At 54.4% G+C, this 9,478-nt stretch overlaps 29 non-coding genes across 29 annotated transcripts; all 29 read left to right on the top strand.

Moving 5' to 3' along the window:
• Window positions 1-57: 57 nt before the first annotated feature.
• Window positions 58-129, top strand: Trnae-cuc (transfer RNA glutamic acid (anticodon CUC)). The gene has a single exon. It is a non-coding gene; the product is annotated as a tRNA-Glu (tRNA).
• Window positions 130-499: 370 nt separating this feature from the next.
• On the top strand, window positions 500-571 carry Trnah-gug (transfer RNA histidin (anticodon GUG)). Its single transcript has one exon. It is a non-coding gene; the product is annotated as a tRNA-His (tRNA).
• A 275-nt stretch (window positions 572-846) lies between these two features.
• On the top strand, window positions 847-928 carry Trnal-aag (transfer RNA leucine (anticodon AAG)). The gene has a single exon. It is a non-coding gene; the product is annotated as a tRNA-Leu (tRNA).
• A 77-nt stretch (window positions 929-1,005) lies between these two features.
• Window positions 1,006-1,087, top strand: Trnal-cag (transfer RNA leucine (anticodon CAG)). The gene has a single exon. It is a non-coding gene; the product is annotated as a tRNA-Leu (tRNA).
• A 275-nt stretch (window positions 1,088-1,362) lies between these two features.
• Window positions 1,363-1,434, top strand: Trnae-cuc (transfer RNA glutamic acid (anticodon CUC)). Its single transcript has one exon. It is a non-coding gene; the product is annotated as a tRNA-Glu (tRNA).
• A 370-nt stretch (window positions 1,435-1,804) lies between these two features.
• Window positions 1,805-1,876, top strand: Trnah-gug (transfer RNA histidin (anticodon GUG)). Its single transcript has one exon. It is a non-coding gene; the product is annotated as a tRNA-His (tRNA).
• A 275-nt stretch (window positions 1,877-2,151) lies between these two features.
• Trnal-aag (transfer RNA leucine (anticodon AAG)) lies at window positions 2,152-2,233 on the top strand. The gene has a single exon. It is a non-coding gene; the product is annotated as a tRNA-Leu (tRNA).
• Window positions 2,234-2,310: 77 nt separating this feature from the next.
• On the top strand, window positions 2,311-2,392 carry Trnal-cag (transfer RNA leucine (anticodon CAG)). Its single transcript has one exon. It is a non-coding gene; the product is annotated as a tRNA-Leu (tRNA).
• A 275-nt stretch (window positions 2,393-2,667) lies between these two features.
• Window positions 2,668-2,739, top strand: Trnae-cuc (transfer RNA glutamic acid (anticodon CUC)). Its single transcript has one exon. It is a non-coding gene; the product is annotated as a tRNA-Glu (tRNA).
• Window positions 2,740-3,109: 370 nt separating this feature from the next.
• Trnah-gug (transfer RNA histidin (anticodon GUG)) lies at window positions 3,110-3,181 on the top strand. The gene has a single exon. It is a non-coding gene; the product is annotated as a tRNA-His (tRNA).
• A 275-nt stretch (window positions 3,182-3,456) lies between these two features.
• Trnal-aag (transfer RNA leucine (anticodon AAG)) lies at window positions 3,457-3,538 on the top strand. The gene has a single exon. It is a non-coding gene; the product is annotated as a tRNA-Leu (tRNA).
• A 77-nt stretch (window positions 3,539-3,615) lies between these two features.
• On the top strand, window positions 3,616-3,697 carry Trnal-cag (transfer RNA leucine (anticodon CAG)). Its single transcript has one exon. It is a non-coding gene; the product is annotated as a tRNA-Leu (tRNA).
• Window positions 3,698-3,972: 275 nt separating this feature from the next.
• On the top strand, window positions 3,973-4,044 carry Trnae-cuc (transfer RNA glutamic acid (anticodon CUC)). The gene has a single exon. It is a non-coding gene; the product is annotated as a tRNA-Glu (tRNA).
• Window positions 4,045-4,414: 370 nt separating this feature from the next.
• Window positions 4,415-4,486, top strand: Trnah-gug (transfer RNA histidin (anticodon GUG)). Its single transcript has one exon. It is a non-coding gene; the product is annotated as a tRNA-His (tRNA).
• Window positions 4,487-4,761: 275 nt separating this feature from the next.
• Trnal-aag (transfer RNA leucine (anticodon AAG)) lies at window positions 4,762-4,843 on the top strand. Its single transcript has one exon. It is a non-coding gene; the product is annotated as a tRNA-Leu (tRNA).
• A 77-nt stretch (window positions 4,844-4,920) lies between these two features.
• On the top strand, window positions 4,921-5,002 carry Trnal-cag (transfer RNA leucine (anticodon CAG)). The gene has a single exon. It is a non-coding gene; the product is annotated as a tRNA-Leu (tRNA).
• A 275-nt stretch (window positions 5,003-5,277) lies between these two features.
• Window positions 5,278-5,349, top strand: Trnae-cuc (transfer RNA glutamic acid (anticodon CUC)). The gene has a single exon. It is a non-coding gene; the product is annotated as a tRNA-Glu (tRNA).
• Window positions 5,350-5,719: 370 nt separating this feature from the next.
• On the top strand, window positions 5,720-5,791 carry Trnah-gug (transfer RNA histidin (anticodon GUG)). Its single transcript has one exon. It is a non-coding gene; the product is annotated as a tRNA-His (tRNA).
• A 275-nt stretch (window positions 5,792-6,066) lies between these two features.
• Trnal-aag (transfer RNA leucine (anticodon AAG)) lies at window positions 6,067-6,148 on the top strand. The gene has a single exon. It is a non-coding gene; the product is annotated as a tRNA-Leu (tRNA).
• Window positions 6,149-6,225: 77 nt separating this feature from the next.
• On the top strand, window positions 6,226-6,307 carry Trnal-cag (transfer RNA leucine (anticodon CAG)). The gene has a single exon. It is a non-coding gene; the product is annotated as a tRNA-Leu (tRNA).
• Window positions 6,308-6,582: 275 nt separating this feature from the next.
• Window positions 6,583-6,654, top strand: Trnae-cuc (transfer RNA glutamic acid (anticodon CUC)). Its single transcript has one exon. It is a non-coding gene; the product is annotated as a tRNA-Glu (tRNA).
• A 370-nt stretch (window positions 6,655-7,024) lies between these two features.
• Trnah-gug (transfer RNA histidin (anticodon GUG)) lies at window positions 7,025-7,096 on the top strand. The gene has a single exon. It is a non-coding gene; the product is annotated as a tRNA-His (tRNA).
• A 276-nt stretch (window positions 7,097-7,372) lies between these two features.
• Window positions 7,373-7,454, top strand: Trnal-aag (transfer RNA leucine (anticodon AAG)). Its single transcript has one exon. It is a non-coding gene; the product is annotated as a tRNA-Leu (tRNA).
• A 77-nt stretch (window positions 7,455-7,531) lies between these two features.
• Window positions 7,532-7,614, top strand: Trnal-cag (transfer RNA leucine (anticodon CAG)). Its single transcript has one exon. It is a non-coding gene; the product is annotated as a tRNA-Leu (tRNA).
• Window positions 7,615-7,889: 275 nt separating this feature from the next.
• Window positions 7,890-7,959, top strand: Trnar-ucu (transfer RNA arginine (anticodon UCU)). Its single transcript has one exon. It is a non-coding gene; the product is annotated as a tRNA-Arg (tRNA).
• A 370-nt stretch (window positions 7,960-8,329) lies between these two features.
• On the top strand, window positions 8,330-8,401 carry Trnah-gug (transfer RNA histidin (anticodon GUG)). The gene has a single exon. It is a non-coding gene; the product is annotated as a tRNA-His (tRNA).
• A 275-nt stretch (window positions 8,402-8,676) lies between these two features.
• On the top strand, window positions 8,677-8,758 carry Trnal-aag (transfer RNA leucine (anticodon AAG)). Its single transcript has one exon. It is a non-coding gene; the product is annotated as a tRNA-Leu (tRNA).
• A 77-nt stretch (window positions 8,759-8,835) lies between these two features.
• Trnal-cag (transfer RNA leucine (anticodon CAG)) lies at window positions 8,836-8,917 on the top strand. Its single transcript has one exon. It is a non-coding gene; the product is annotated as a tRNA-Leu (tRNA).
• A 275-nt stretch (window positions 8,918-9,192) lies between these two features.
• Trnae-cuc (transfer RNA glutamic acid (anticodon CUC)) lies at window positions 9,193-9,264 on the top strand. The gene has a single exon. It is a non-coding gene; the product is annotated as a tRNA-Glu (tRNA).
• Window positions 9,265-9,478: the final 214 nt, after the last annotated feature.

Here is a 9,478-nt window from a genome sequence, read left to right as displayed (position 1 = left end):
CGTTTAGTAGCGTGTGTATAGATTGCTGTGTTCGCTGGAGTAGCCCTTGTGCCGTTGTCCGGTGTGGTCTAGTGGCTAGGATACCTGGCTCTCACCCAGGAGGCCCGGGTTCGATTCCCGGTACCGGAAAAGCGAGCGCAATTTGTTGCTCCTCTTATGCGACTTGGCCCGACTTAGCTCGACTGACGCTTCGCTGACGCTTGCAGAAAACTACGTTAAGTACGATTCGTGGTCACAAGTGACGGCGAGAGCGATGCGACATCTGTCCACCTCTTATCGAGGCACATACCTGTGGTGAACAGAGTAGGAGGACTGCAAGACACTGCCACGGGGGTTGAATGCAGCTAACCACACTGCTTAGTGTCCTTACATCGCAGACACGTTCGTTTGCCAGTATACATATAATGGAGACCGCGTCTGACACAGTGGTGTGTGGGCCGAGCTTTGCTGTGCATTGCAACATGCAGTCGCGAGGACTGCCCTCGGCGGTGCTTCCGTGGCCGTGATCGTCTAGTGGTTAGGACATTGCGTTGTGGCCGCAATAACCCAGGTTCGAATCCTGGTCACGGCAATTTTTAAAGTTTTGCCTTGGTGTCGCTGCAGTGACGGTTGTGACTCAGTGTTTGAAATCACGGTGCCCTCTTGATTTTTCACTCATGTTCCGCAGGCTGCAGGTGGCACTACCAATTCTTTATCAACACGCAATGCCGCCACACGAGAGCGCGGGCAGCTACCTGTGTAGTTACTCTCTATTCGAAAAGGGCAGTTGTTTGAGGTGCAATGGATGAGCAGCCAGTCGCAGCTGTGTCGTGCACTGTTTCTACAAAAGCGAAGAGCACTGGCACAGGTAGCGTGGCCGAGCGGTCTAAGGCGCTGGTTTAAGGCACCAGTCTCTTCGGAGGCGTGGGTTCGAATCCCACCGCTGCCACATTTTTCTGTTTTTTGTGCCATTGTGGTGTTTTCTCGTGGGGTAGAACGCAGCTCCTGTGACCGCCGTGCAGCGTCGGTAGCGTGGCCGAGCGGTCTAAGGCGCTGGTTTCAGGCACCAGTCTCCTCGGAGGCGTGGGTTCGAATCCCACCGCTGCCAATGTTTTCTGTCTCGAAAGCCGCAGCACTGATTACCCGCGACGAAAGCAGCGCAGCAAGCCGTGAGCGTCTCTTTCTTAAATTGTCGTAGCACAGTGCGCGGTGCAACGACATGATTCACAGGCGCCGTTTGGTGTCATAGTGGCTGGCGTTCGTCTCTACGAAATGAGTCCCGAGCATGCCGCTGTACAAAGTGGGAGCGTATAATTTTGTAGTTGTCGTTTAGTAGCGTGTGTATAGATTGCTGTGTTCGCTGGAGTAGCCCTTGTGCCGTTGTCCGGTGTGGTCTAGTGGCTAGGATACCTGGCTCTCACCCAGGAGGCCCGGGTTCGATTCCCGGTACCGGAAAAGCGAGCGCAATTTGTTGCTCCTCTTATGCGACTTGGCCCGACTTAGCTCGACTGACGCTTCGCTGACGCTTGCAGAAAACTACGTTAAGTACGATTCGTGGTCACAAGTGACGGCGAGAGCGATGCGACATCTGTCCACCTCTTATCGAGGCACATACCTGTGGTGAACAGAGTAGGAGGACTGCAAGACACTGCCACGGGGGTTGAATGCAGCTAACCACACTGCTTAGTGTCCTTACATCGCAGACACGTTCGTTTGCCAGTATACATATAATGGAGACCGCGTCTGACACAGTGGTGTGTGGGCCGAGCTTTGCTGTGCATTGCAACATGCAGTCGCGAGGACTGCCCTCGGCGGTGCTTCCGTGGCCGTGATCGTCTAGTGGTTAGGACATTGCGTTGTGGCCGCAATAACCCAGGTTCGAATCCTGGTCACGGCAATTTTTAAAGTTTTGCCTTGGTGTCGCTGCAGTGACGGTTGTGACTCAGTGTTTGAAATCACGGTGCCCTCTTGATTTTTCACTCATGTTCCGCAGGCTGCAGGTGGCACTACCAATTCTTTATCAACACGCAATGCCGCCACACGAGAGCGCGGGCAGCTACCTGTGTAGTTACTCTCTATTCGAAAAGGGCAGTTGTTTGAGGTGCAATGGATGAGCAGCCAGTCGCAGCTGTGTCGTGCACTGTTTCTACAAAAGCGAAGAGCACTGGCACAGGTAGCGTGGCCGAGCGGTCTAAGGCGCTGGTTTAAGGCACCAGTCTCTTCGGAGGCGTGGGTTCGAATCCCACCGCTGCCACATTTTTCTGTTTTTTGTGCCATTGTGGTGTTTTCTCGTGGGGTAGAACGCAGCTCCTGTGACCGCCGTGCAGCGTCGGTAGCGTGGCCGAGCGGTCTAAGGCGCTGGTTTCAGGCACCAGTCTCCTCGGAGGCGTGGGTTCGAATCCCACCGCTGCCAATGTTTTCTGTCTCGAAAGCCGCAGCACTGATTACCCGCGACGAAAGCAGCGCAGCAAGCCGTGAGCGTCTCTTTCTTAAATTGTCGTAGCACAGTGCGCGGTGCAACGACATGATTCACAGGCGCCGTTTGGTGTCATAGTGGCTGGCGTTCGTCTCTACGAAATGAGTCCCGAGCATGCCGCTGTACAAAGTGGGAGCGTATAATTTTGTAGTTGTCGTTTAGTAGCGTGTGTATAGATTGCTGTGTTCGCTGGAGTAGCCCTTGTGCCGTTGTCCGGTGTGGTCTAGTGGCTAGGATACCTGGCTCTCACCCAGGAGGCCCGGGTTCGATTCCCGGTACCGGAAAAGCGAGCGCAATTTGTTGCTCCTCTTATGCGACTTGGCCCGACTTAGCTCGACTGACGCTTCGCTGACGCTTGCAGAAAACTACGTTAAGTACGATTCGTGGTCACAAGTGACGGCGAGAGCGATGCGACATCTGTCCACCTCTTATCGAGGCACATACCTGTGGTGAACAGAGTAGGAGGACTGCAAGACACTGCCACGGGGGTTGAATGCAGCTAACCACACTGCTTAGTGTCCTTACATCGCAGACACGTTCGTTTGCCAGTATACATATAATGGAGACCGCGTCTGACACAGTGGTGTGTGGGCCGAGCTTTGCTGTGCATTGCAACATGCAGTCGCGAGGACTGCCCTCGGCGGTGCTTCCGTGGCCGTGATCGTCTAGTGGTTAGGACATTGCGTTGTGGCCGCAATAACCCAGGTTCGAATCCTGGTCACGGCAATTTTTAAAGTTTTGCCTTGGTGTCGCTGCAGTGACGGTTGTGACTCAGTGTTTGAAATCACGGTGCCCTCTTGATTTTTCACTCATGTTCCGCAGGCTGCAGGTGGCACTACCAATTCTTTATCAACACGCAATGCCGCCACACGAGAGCGCGGGCAGCTACCTGTGTAGTTACTCTCTATTCGAAAAGGGCAGTTGTTTGAGGTGCAATGGATGAGCAGCCAGTCGCAGCTGTGTCGTGCACTGTTTCTACAAAAGCGAAGAGCACTGGCACAGGTAGCGTGGCCGAGCGGTCTAAGGCGCTGGTTTAAGGCACCAGTCTCTTCGGAGGCGTGGGTTCGAATCCCACCGCTGCCACATTTTTCTGTTTTTTGTGCCATTGTGGTGTTTTCTCGTGGGGTAGAACGCAGCTCCTGTGACCGCCGTGCAGCGTCGGTAGCGTGGCCGAGCGGTCTAAGGCGCTGGTTTCAGGCACCAGTCTCCTCGGAGGCGTGGGTTCGAATCCCACCGCTGCCAATGTTTTCTGTCTCGAAAGCCGCAGCACTGATTACCCGCGACGAAAGCAGCGCAGCAAGCCGTGAGCGTCTCTTTCTTAAATTGTCGTAGCACAGTGCGCGGTGCAACGACATGATTCACAGGCGCCGTTTGGTGTCATAGTGGCTGGCGTTCGTCTCTACGAAATGAGTCCCGAGCATGCCGCTGTACAAAGTGGGAGCGTATAATTTTGTAGTTGTCGTTTAGTAGCGTGTGTATAGATTGCTGTGTTCGCTGGAGTAGCCCTTGTGCCGTTGTCCGGTGTGGTCTAGTGGCTAGGATACCTGGCTCTCACCCAGGAGGCCCGGGTTCGATTCCCGGTACCGGAAAAGCGAGCGCAATTTGTTGCTCCTCTTATGCGACTTGGCCCGACTTAGCTCGACTGACGCTTCGCTGACGCTTGCAGAAAACTACGTTAAGTACGATTCGTGGTCACAAGTGACGGCGAGAGCGATGCGACATCTGTCCACCTCTTATCGAGGCACATACCTGTGGTGAACAGAGTAGGAGGACTGCAAGACACTGCCACGGGGGTTGAATGCAGCTAACCACACTGCTTAGTGTCCTTACATCGCAGACACGTTCGTTTGCCAGTATACATATAATGGAGACCGCGTCTGACACAGTGGTGTGTGGGCCGAGCTTTGCTGTGCATTGCAACATGCAGTCGCGAGGACTGCCCTCGGCGGTGCTTCCGTGGCCGTGATCGTCTAGTGGTTAGGACATTGCGTTGTGGCCGCAATAACCCAGGTTCGAATCCTGGTCACGGCAATTTTTAAAGTTTTGCCTTGGTGTCGCTGCAGTGACGGTTGTGACTCAGTGTTTGAAATCACGGTGCCCTCTTGATTTTTCACTCATGTTCCGCAGGCTGCAGGTGGCACTACCAATTCTTTATCAACACGCAATGCCGCCACACGAGAGCGCGGGCAGCTACCTGTGTAGTTACTCTCTATTCGAAAAGGGCAGTTGTTTGAGGTGCAATGGATGAGCAGCCAGTCGCAGCTGTGTCGTGCACTGTTTCTACAAAAGCGAAGAGCACTGGCACAGGTAGCGTGGCCGAGCGGTCTAAGGCGCTGGTTTAAGGCACCAGTCTCTTCGGAGGCGTGGGTTCGAATCCCACCGCTGCCACATTTTTCTGTTTTTTGTGCCATTGTGGTGTTTTCTCGTGGGGTAGAACGCAGCTCCTGTGACCGCCGTGCAGCGTCGGTAGCGTGGCCGAGCGGTCTAAGGCGCTGGTTTCAGGCACCAGTCTCCTCGGAGGCGTGGGTTCGAATCCCACCGCTGCCAATGTTTTCTGTCTCGAAAGCCGCAGCACTGATTACCCGCGACGAAAGCAGCGCAGCAAGCCGTGAGCGTCTCTTTCTTAAATTGTCGTAGCACAGTGCGCGGTGCAACGACATGATTCACAGGCGCCGTTTGGTGTCATAGTGGCTGGCGTTCGTCTCTACGAAATGAGTCCCGAGCATGCCGCTGTACAAAGTGGGAGCGTATAATTTTGTAGTTGTCGTTTAGTAGCGTGTGTATAGATTGCTGTGTTCGCTGGAGTAGCCCTTGTGCCGTTGTCCGGTGTGGTCTAGTGGCTAGGATACCTGGCTCTCACCCAGGAGGCCCGGGTTCGATTCCCGGTACCGGAAAAGCGAGCGCAATTTGTTGCTCCTCTTATGCGACTTGGCCCGACTTAGCTCGACTGACGCTTCGCTGACGCTTGCAGAAAACTACGTTAAGTACGATTCGTGGTCACAAGTGACGGCGAGAGCGATGCGACATCTGTCCACCTCTTATCGAGGCACATACCTGTGGTGAACAGAGTAGGAGGACTGCAAGACACTGCCACGGGGGTTGAATGCAGCTAACCACACTGCTTAGTGTCCTTACATCGCAGACACGTTCGTTTGCCAGTATACATATAATGGAGACCGCGTCTGACACAGTGGTGTGTGGGCCGAGCTTTGCTGTGCATTGCAACATGCAGTCGCGAGGACTGCCCTCGGCGGTGCTTCCGTGGCCGTGATCGTCTAGTGGTTAGGACATTGCGTTGTGGCCGCAATAACCCAGGTTCGAATCCTGGTCACGGCAATTTTTAAAGTTTTGCCTTGGTGTCGCTGCAGTGACGGTTGTGACTCAGTGTTTGAAATCACGGTGCCCTCTTGATTTTTCACTCATGTTCCGCAGGCTGCAGGTGGCACTACCAATTCTTTATCAACACGCAATGCCGCCACACGAGAGCGCGGGCAGCTACCTGTGTAGTTACTCTCTATTCGAAAAGGGCAGTTGTTTGAGGTGCAATGGATGAGCAGCCAGTCGCAGCTGTGTCGTGCACTGTTTCTACAAAAGCGAAGAGCACTGGCACAGGTAGCGTGGCCGAGCGGTCTAAGGCGCTGGTTTAAGGCACCAGTCTCTTCGGAGGCGTGGGTTCGAATCCCACCGCTGCCACATTTTTCTGTTTTTTGTGCCATTGTGGTGTTTTCTCGTGGGGTAGAACGCAGCTCCTGTGACCGCCGTGCAGCGTCGGTAGCGTGGCCGAGCGGTCTAAGGCGCTGGTTTCAGGCACCAGTCTCCTCGGAGGCGTGGGTTCGAATCCCACCGCTGCCAATGTTTTCTGTCTCGAAAGCCGCAGCACTGATTACCCGCGACGAAAGCAGCGCAGCAAGCCGTGAGCGTCTCTTTCTTAAATTGTCGTAGCACAGTGCGCGGTGCAACGACATGATTCACAGGCGCCGTTTGGTGTCATAGTGGCTGGCGTTCGTCTCTACGAAATGAGTCCCGAGCATGCCGCTGTACAAAGTGGGAGCGTATAATTTTGTAGTTGTCGTTTAGTAGCGTGTGTATAGATTGCTGTGTTCGCTGGAGTAGCCCTTGTGCCGTTGTCCGGTGTGGTCTAGTGGCTAGGATACCTGGCTCTCACCCAGGAGGCCCGGGTTCGATTCCCGGTACCGGAAAAGCGAGCGCAATTTGTTGCTCCTCTTATGCGACTTGGCCCGACTTAGCTCGACTGACGCTTCGCTGACGCTTGCAGAAAACTACGTTAAGTACGATTCGTGGTCACAAGTGACGGCGAGAGCGATGCGACATCTGTCCACCTCTTATCGAGGCACATACCTGTGGTGAACAGAGTAGGAGGACTGCAAGACACTGCCACGGGGGTTGAATGCAGCTAACCACACTGCTTAGTGTCCTTACATCGCAGACACGTTCGTTTGCCAGTATACATATAATGGAGACCGCGTCTGACACAGTGGTGTGTGGGCCGAGCTTTGCTGTGCATTGCAACATGCAGTCGCGAGGACTGCCCTCGGCGGTGCTTCCGTGGCCGTGATCGTCTAGTGGTTAGGACATTGCGTTGTGGCCGCAATAACCCAGGTTCGAATCCTGGTCACGGCAATTTTTAAAGTTTTGCCTTGGTGTCGCTGCAGTGACGGTTGTGACTCAGTGTTTGAAATCACGGTGCCCTCTTGATTTTTCACATCATGTTCCGCAGGCTGCAGGTGGCACTACCAATTCTTTATCAACACGCAATGCCGCCACACGAGAGCGCGGGCAGCTACCTGTGTAGTTACTCTCTATTCGAAAAGGGCAGTTGTTTGAGGTGCAATGGATGAGCAGCCAGTCGCAGCTGTGTCGTGCACTGTTTCTACAAAAGCGAAGAGCACTGGCACAGGTAGCGTGGCCGAGCGGTCTAAGGCGCTGGTTTAAGGCACCAGTCTCTTCGGAGGCGTGGGTTCGAATCCCACCGCTGCCACATTTTTCTGTTTTTTGTGCCATTGTGGTGTTTTCTCGTGGGGTAGAACGCAGCTCCTGTGACCGCCGTGCAGCGTCGGTAGCGTGGCCGAGCGGTCTAAGGCGCTGGTTTCAGGCACCAGTCTCCTCGGAGGCGTGGGGTTCGAATCCCACCGCTGCCAATGTTTTCTGTCTCGAAAGCCGCAGCACTGATTACCCGCGACGAAAGCAGCGCAGCAAGCCGTGAGCGTCTCTTTCTTAAATTGTCGTAGCACAGTGCGCGGTGCAACGACATGATTCACAGGCGCCGTTTGGTGTCATAGTGGCTGGCGTTCGTCTCTACGAAATGAGTCCCGAGCATGCCGCTGTACAAAGTGGGAGCGTATAATTTTGTAGTTGTCGTTTAGTAGCGTGTGTATAGATTGCTGTGTTCGCTGGAGTAGCCCTTGTGCCGTTGTCCGGTGTGGTCTAGTGGCTAGGATACCTGGCTCTCCCAGGAGGCCCGGGTTCGATTCCCGGTACCGGAAAAGCGAGCGCAATTTGTTGCTCCTCTTATGCGACTTGGCCCGACTTAGCTCGACTGACGCTTCGCTGACGCTTGCAGAAAACTACGTTAAGTACGATTCGTGGTCACAAGTGACGGCGAGAGCGATGCGACATCTGTCCACCTCTTATCGAGGCACATACCTGTGGTGAACAGAGTAGGAGGACTGCAAGACACTGCCACGGGGGTTGAATGCAGCTAACCACACTGCTTAGTGTCCTTACATCGCAGACACGTTCGTTTGCCAGTATACATATAATGGAGACCGCGTCTGACACAGTGGTGTGTGGGCCGAGCTTTGCTGTGCATTGCAACATGCAGTCGCGAGGACTGCCCTCGGCGGTGCTTCCGTGGCCGTGATCGTCTAGTGGTTAGGACATTGCGTTGTGGCCGCAATAACCCAGGTTCGAATCCTGGTCACGGCAATTTTTAAAGTTTTGCCTTGGTGTCGCTGCAGTGACGGTTGTGACTCAGTGTTTGAAATCACGGTGCCCTCTTGATTTTTCACTCATGTTCCGCAGGCTGCAGGTGGCACTACCAATTCTTTATCAACACGCAATGCCGCCACACGAGAGCGCGGGCAGCTACCTGTGTAGTTACTCTCTATTCGAAAAGGGCAGTTGTTTGAGGTGCAATGGATGAGCAGCCAGTCGCAGCTGTGTCGTGCACTGTTTCTACAAAAGCGAAGAGCACTGGCACAGGTAGCGTGGCCGAGCGGTCTAAGGCGCTGGTTTAAGGCACCAGTCTCTTCGGAGGCGTGGGTTCGAATCCCACCGCTGCCACATTTTTCTGTTTTTTGTGCCATTGTGGTGTTTTCTCGTGGGGTAGAACGCAGCTCCTGTGACCGCCGTGCAGCGTCGGTAGCGTGGCCGAGCGGTCTAAGGCGCTGGTTTCAGGCACCAGTCTCCTCGGAGGCGTGGGTTCGAATCCCACCGCTGCCAATGTTTTCTGTCTCGAAAGCCGCAGCACTGATTACCCGCGACGAAAGCAGCGCAGCAAGCCGTGAGCGTCTCTTTCTTAAATTGTCGTAGCACAGTGCGCGGTGCAACGACATGATTCACAGGCGCCGTTTGGTGTCATAGTGGCTGGCGTTCGTCTCTACGAAATGAGTCCCGAGCATGCCGCTGTACAAAGTGGGAGCGTATAATTTTGTAGTTGTCGTTTAGTAGCGTGTGTATAGATTGCTGTGTTCGCTGGAGTAGCCCTTGTGCCGTTGTCCGGTGTGGTCTAGTGGCTAGGATACCTGGCTCTCACCCAGGAGGCCCGGGTTCGATTCCCGGTACCGGAAAAGCGAGCGCAATTTGTTGCTCCTCTTATGCGACTTGGCCCGACTTAGCTCGACTGACGCTTCGCTGACGCTTGCAGAAAACTACGTTAAGTACGATTCGTGGTCACAAGTGACGGCGAGAGCGATGCGACATCTGTCCACCTCTTATCGAGGCACATACCTGTGGTGAACAGAGTAGGAGGACTGCAAGACACTGCCACGGGGGTTGAATGCA

Source organism: Schistocerca gregaria, unplaced genomic scaffold (genome assembly GCF_023897955.1).
Source record: "Schistocerca gregaria isolate iqSchGreg1 unplaced genomic scaffold, iqSchGreg1.2 ptg001004l, whole genome shotgun sequence".
NCBI classification, from domain to species: Eukaryota; Metazoa; Arthropoda; class Insecta; order Orthoptera; family Acrididae; genus Schistocerca; species Schistocerca gregaria.
The sequence above is the reverse complement of the archived record's forward strand: the minus strand, read 5'-3'. Positions and strand labels throughout refer to the sequence as shown.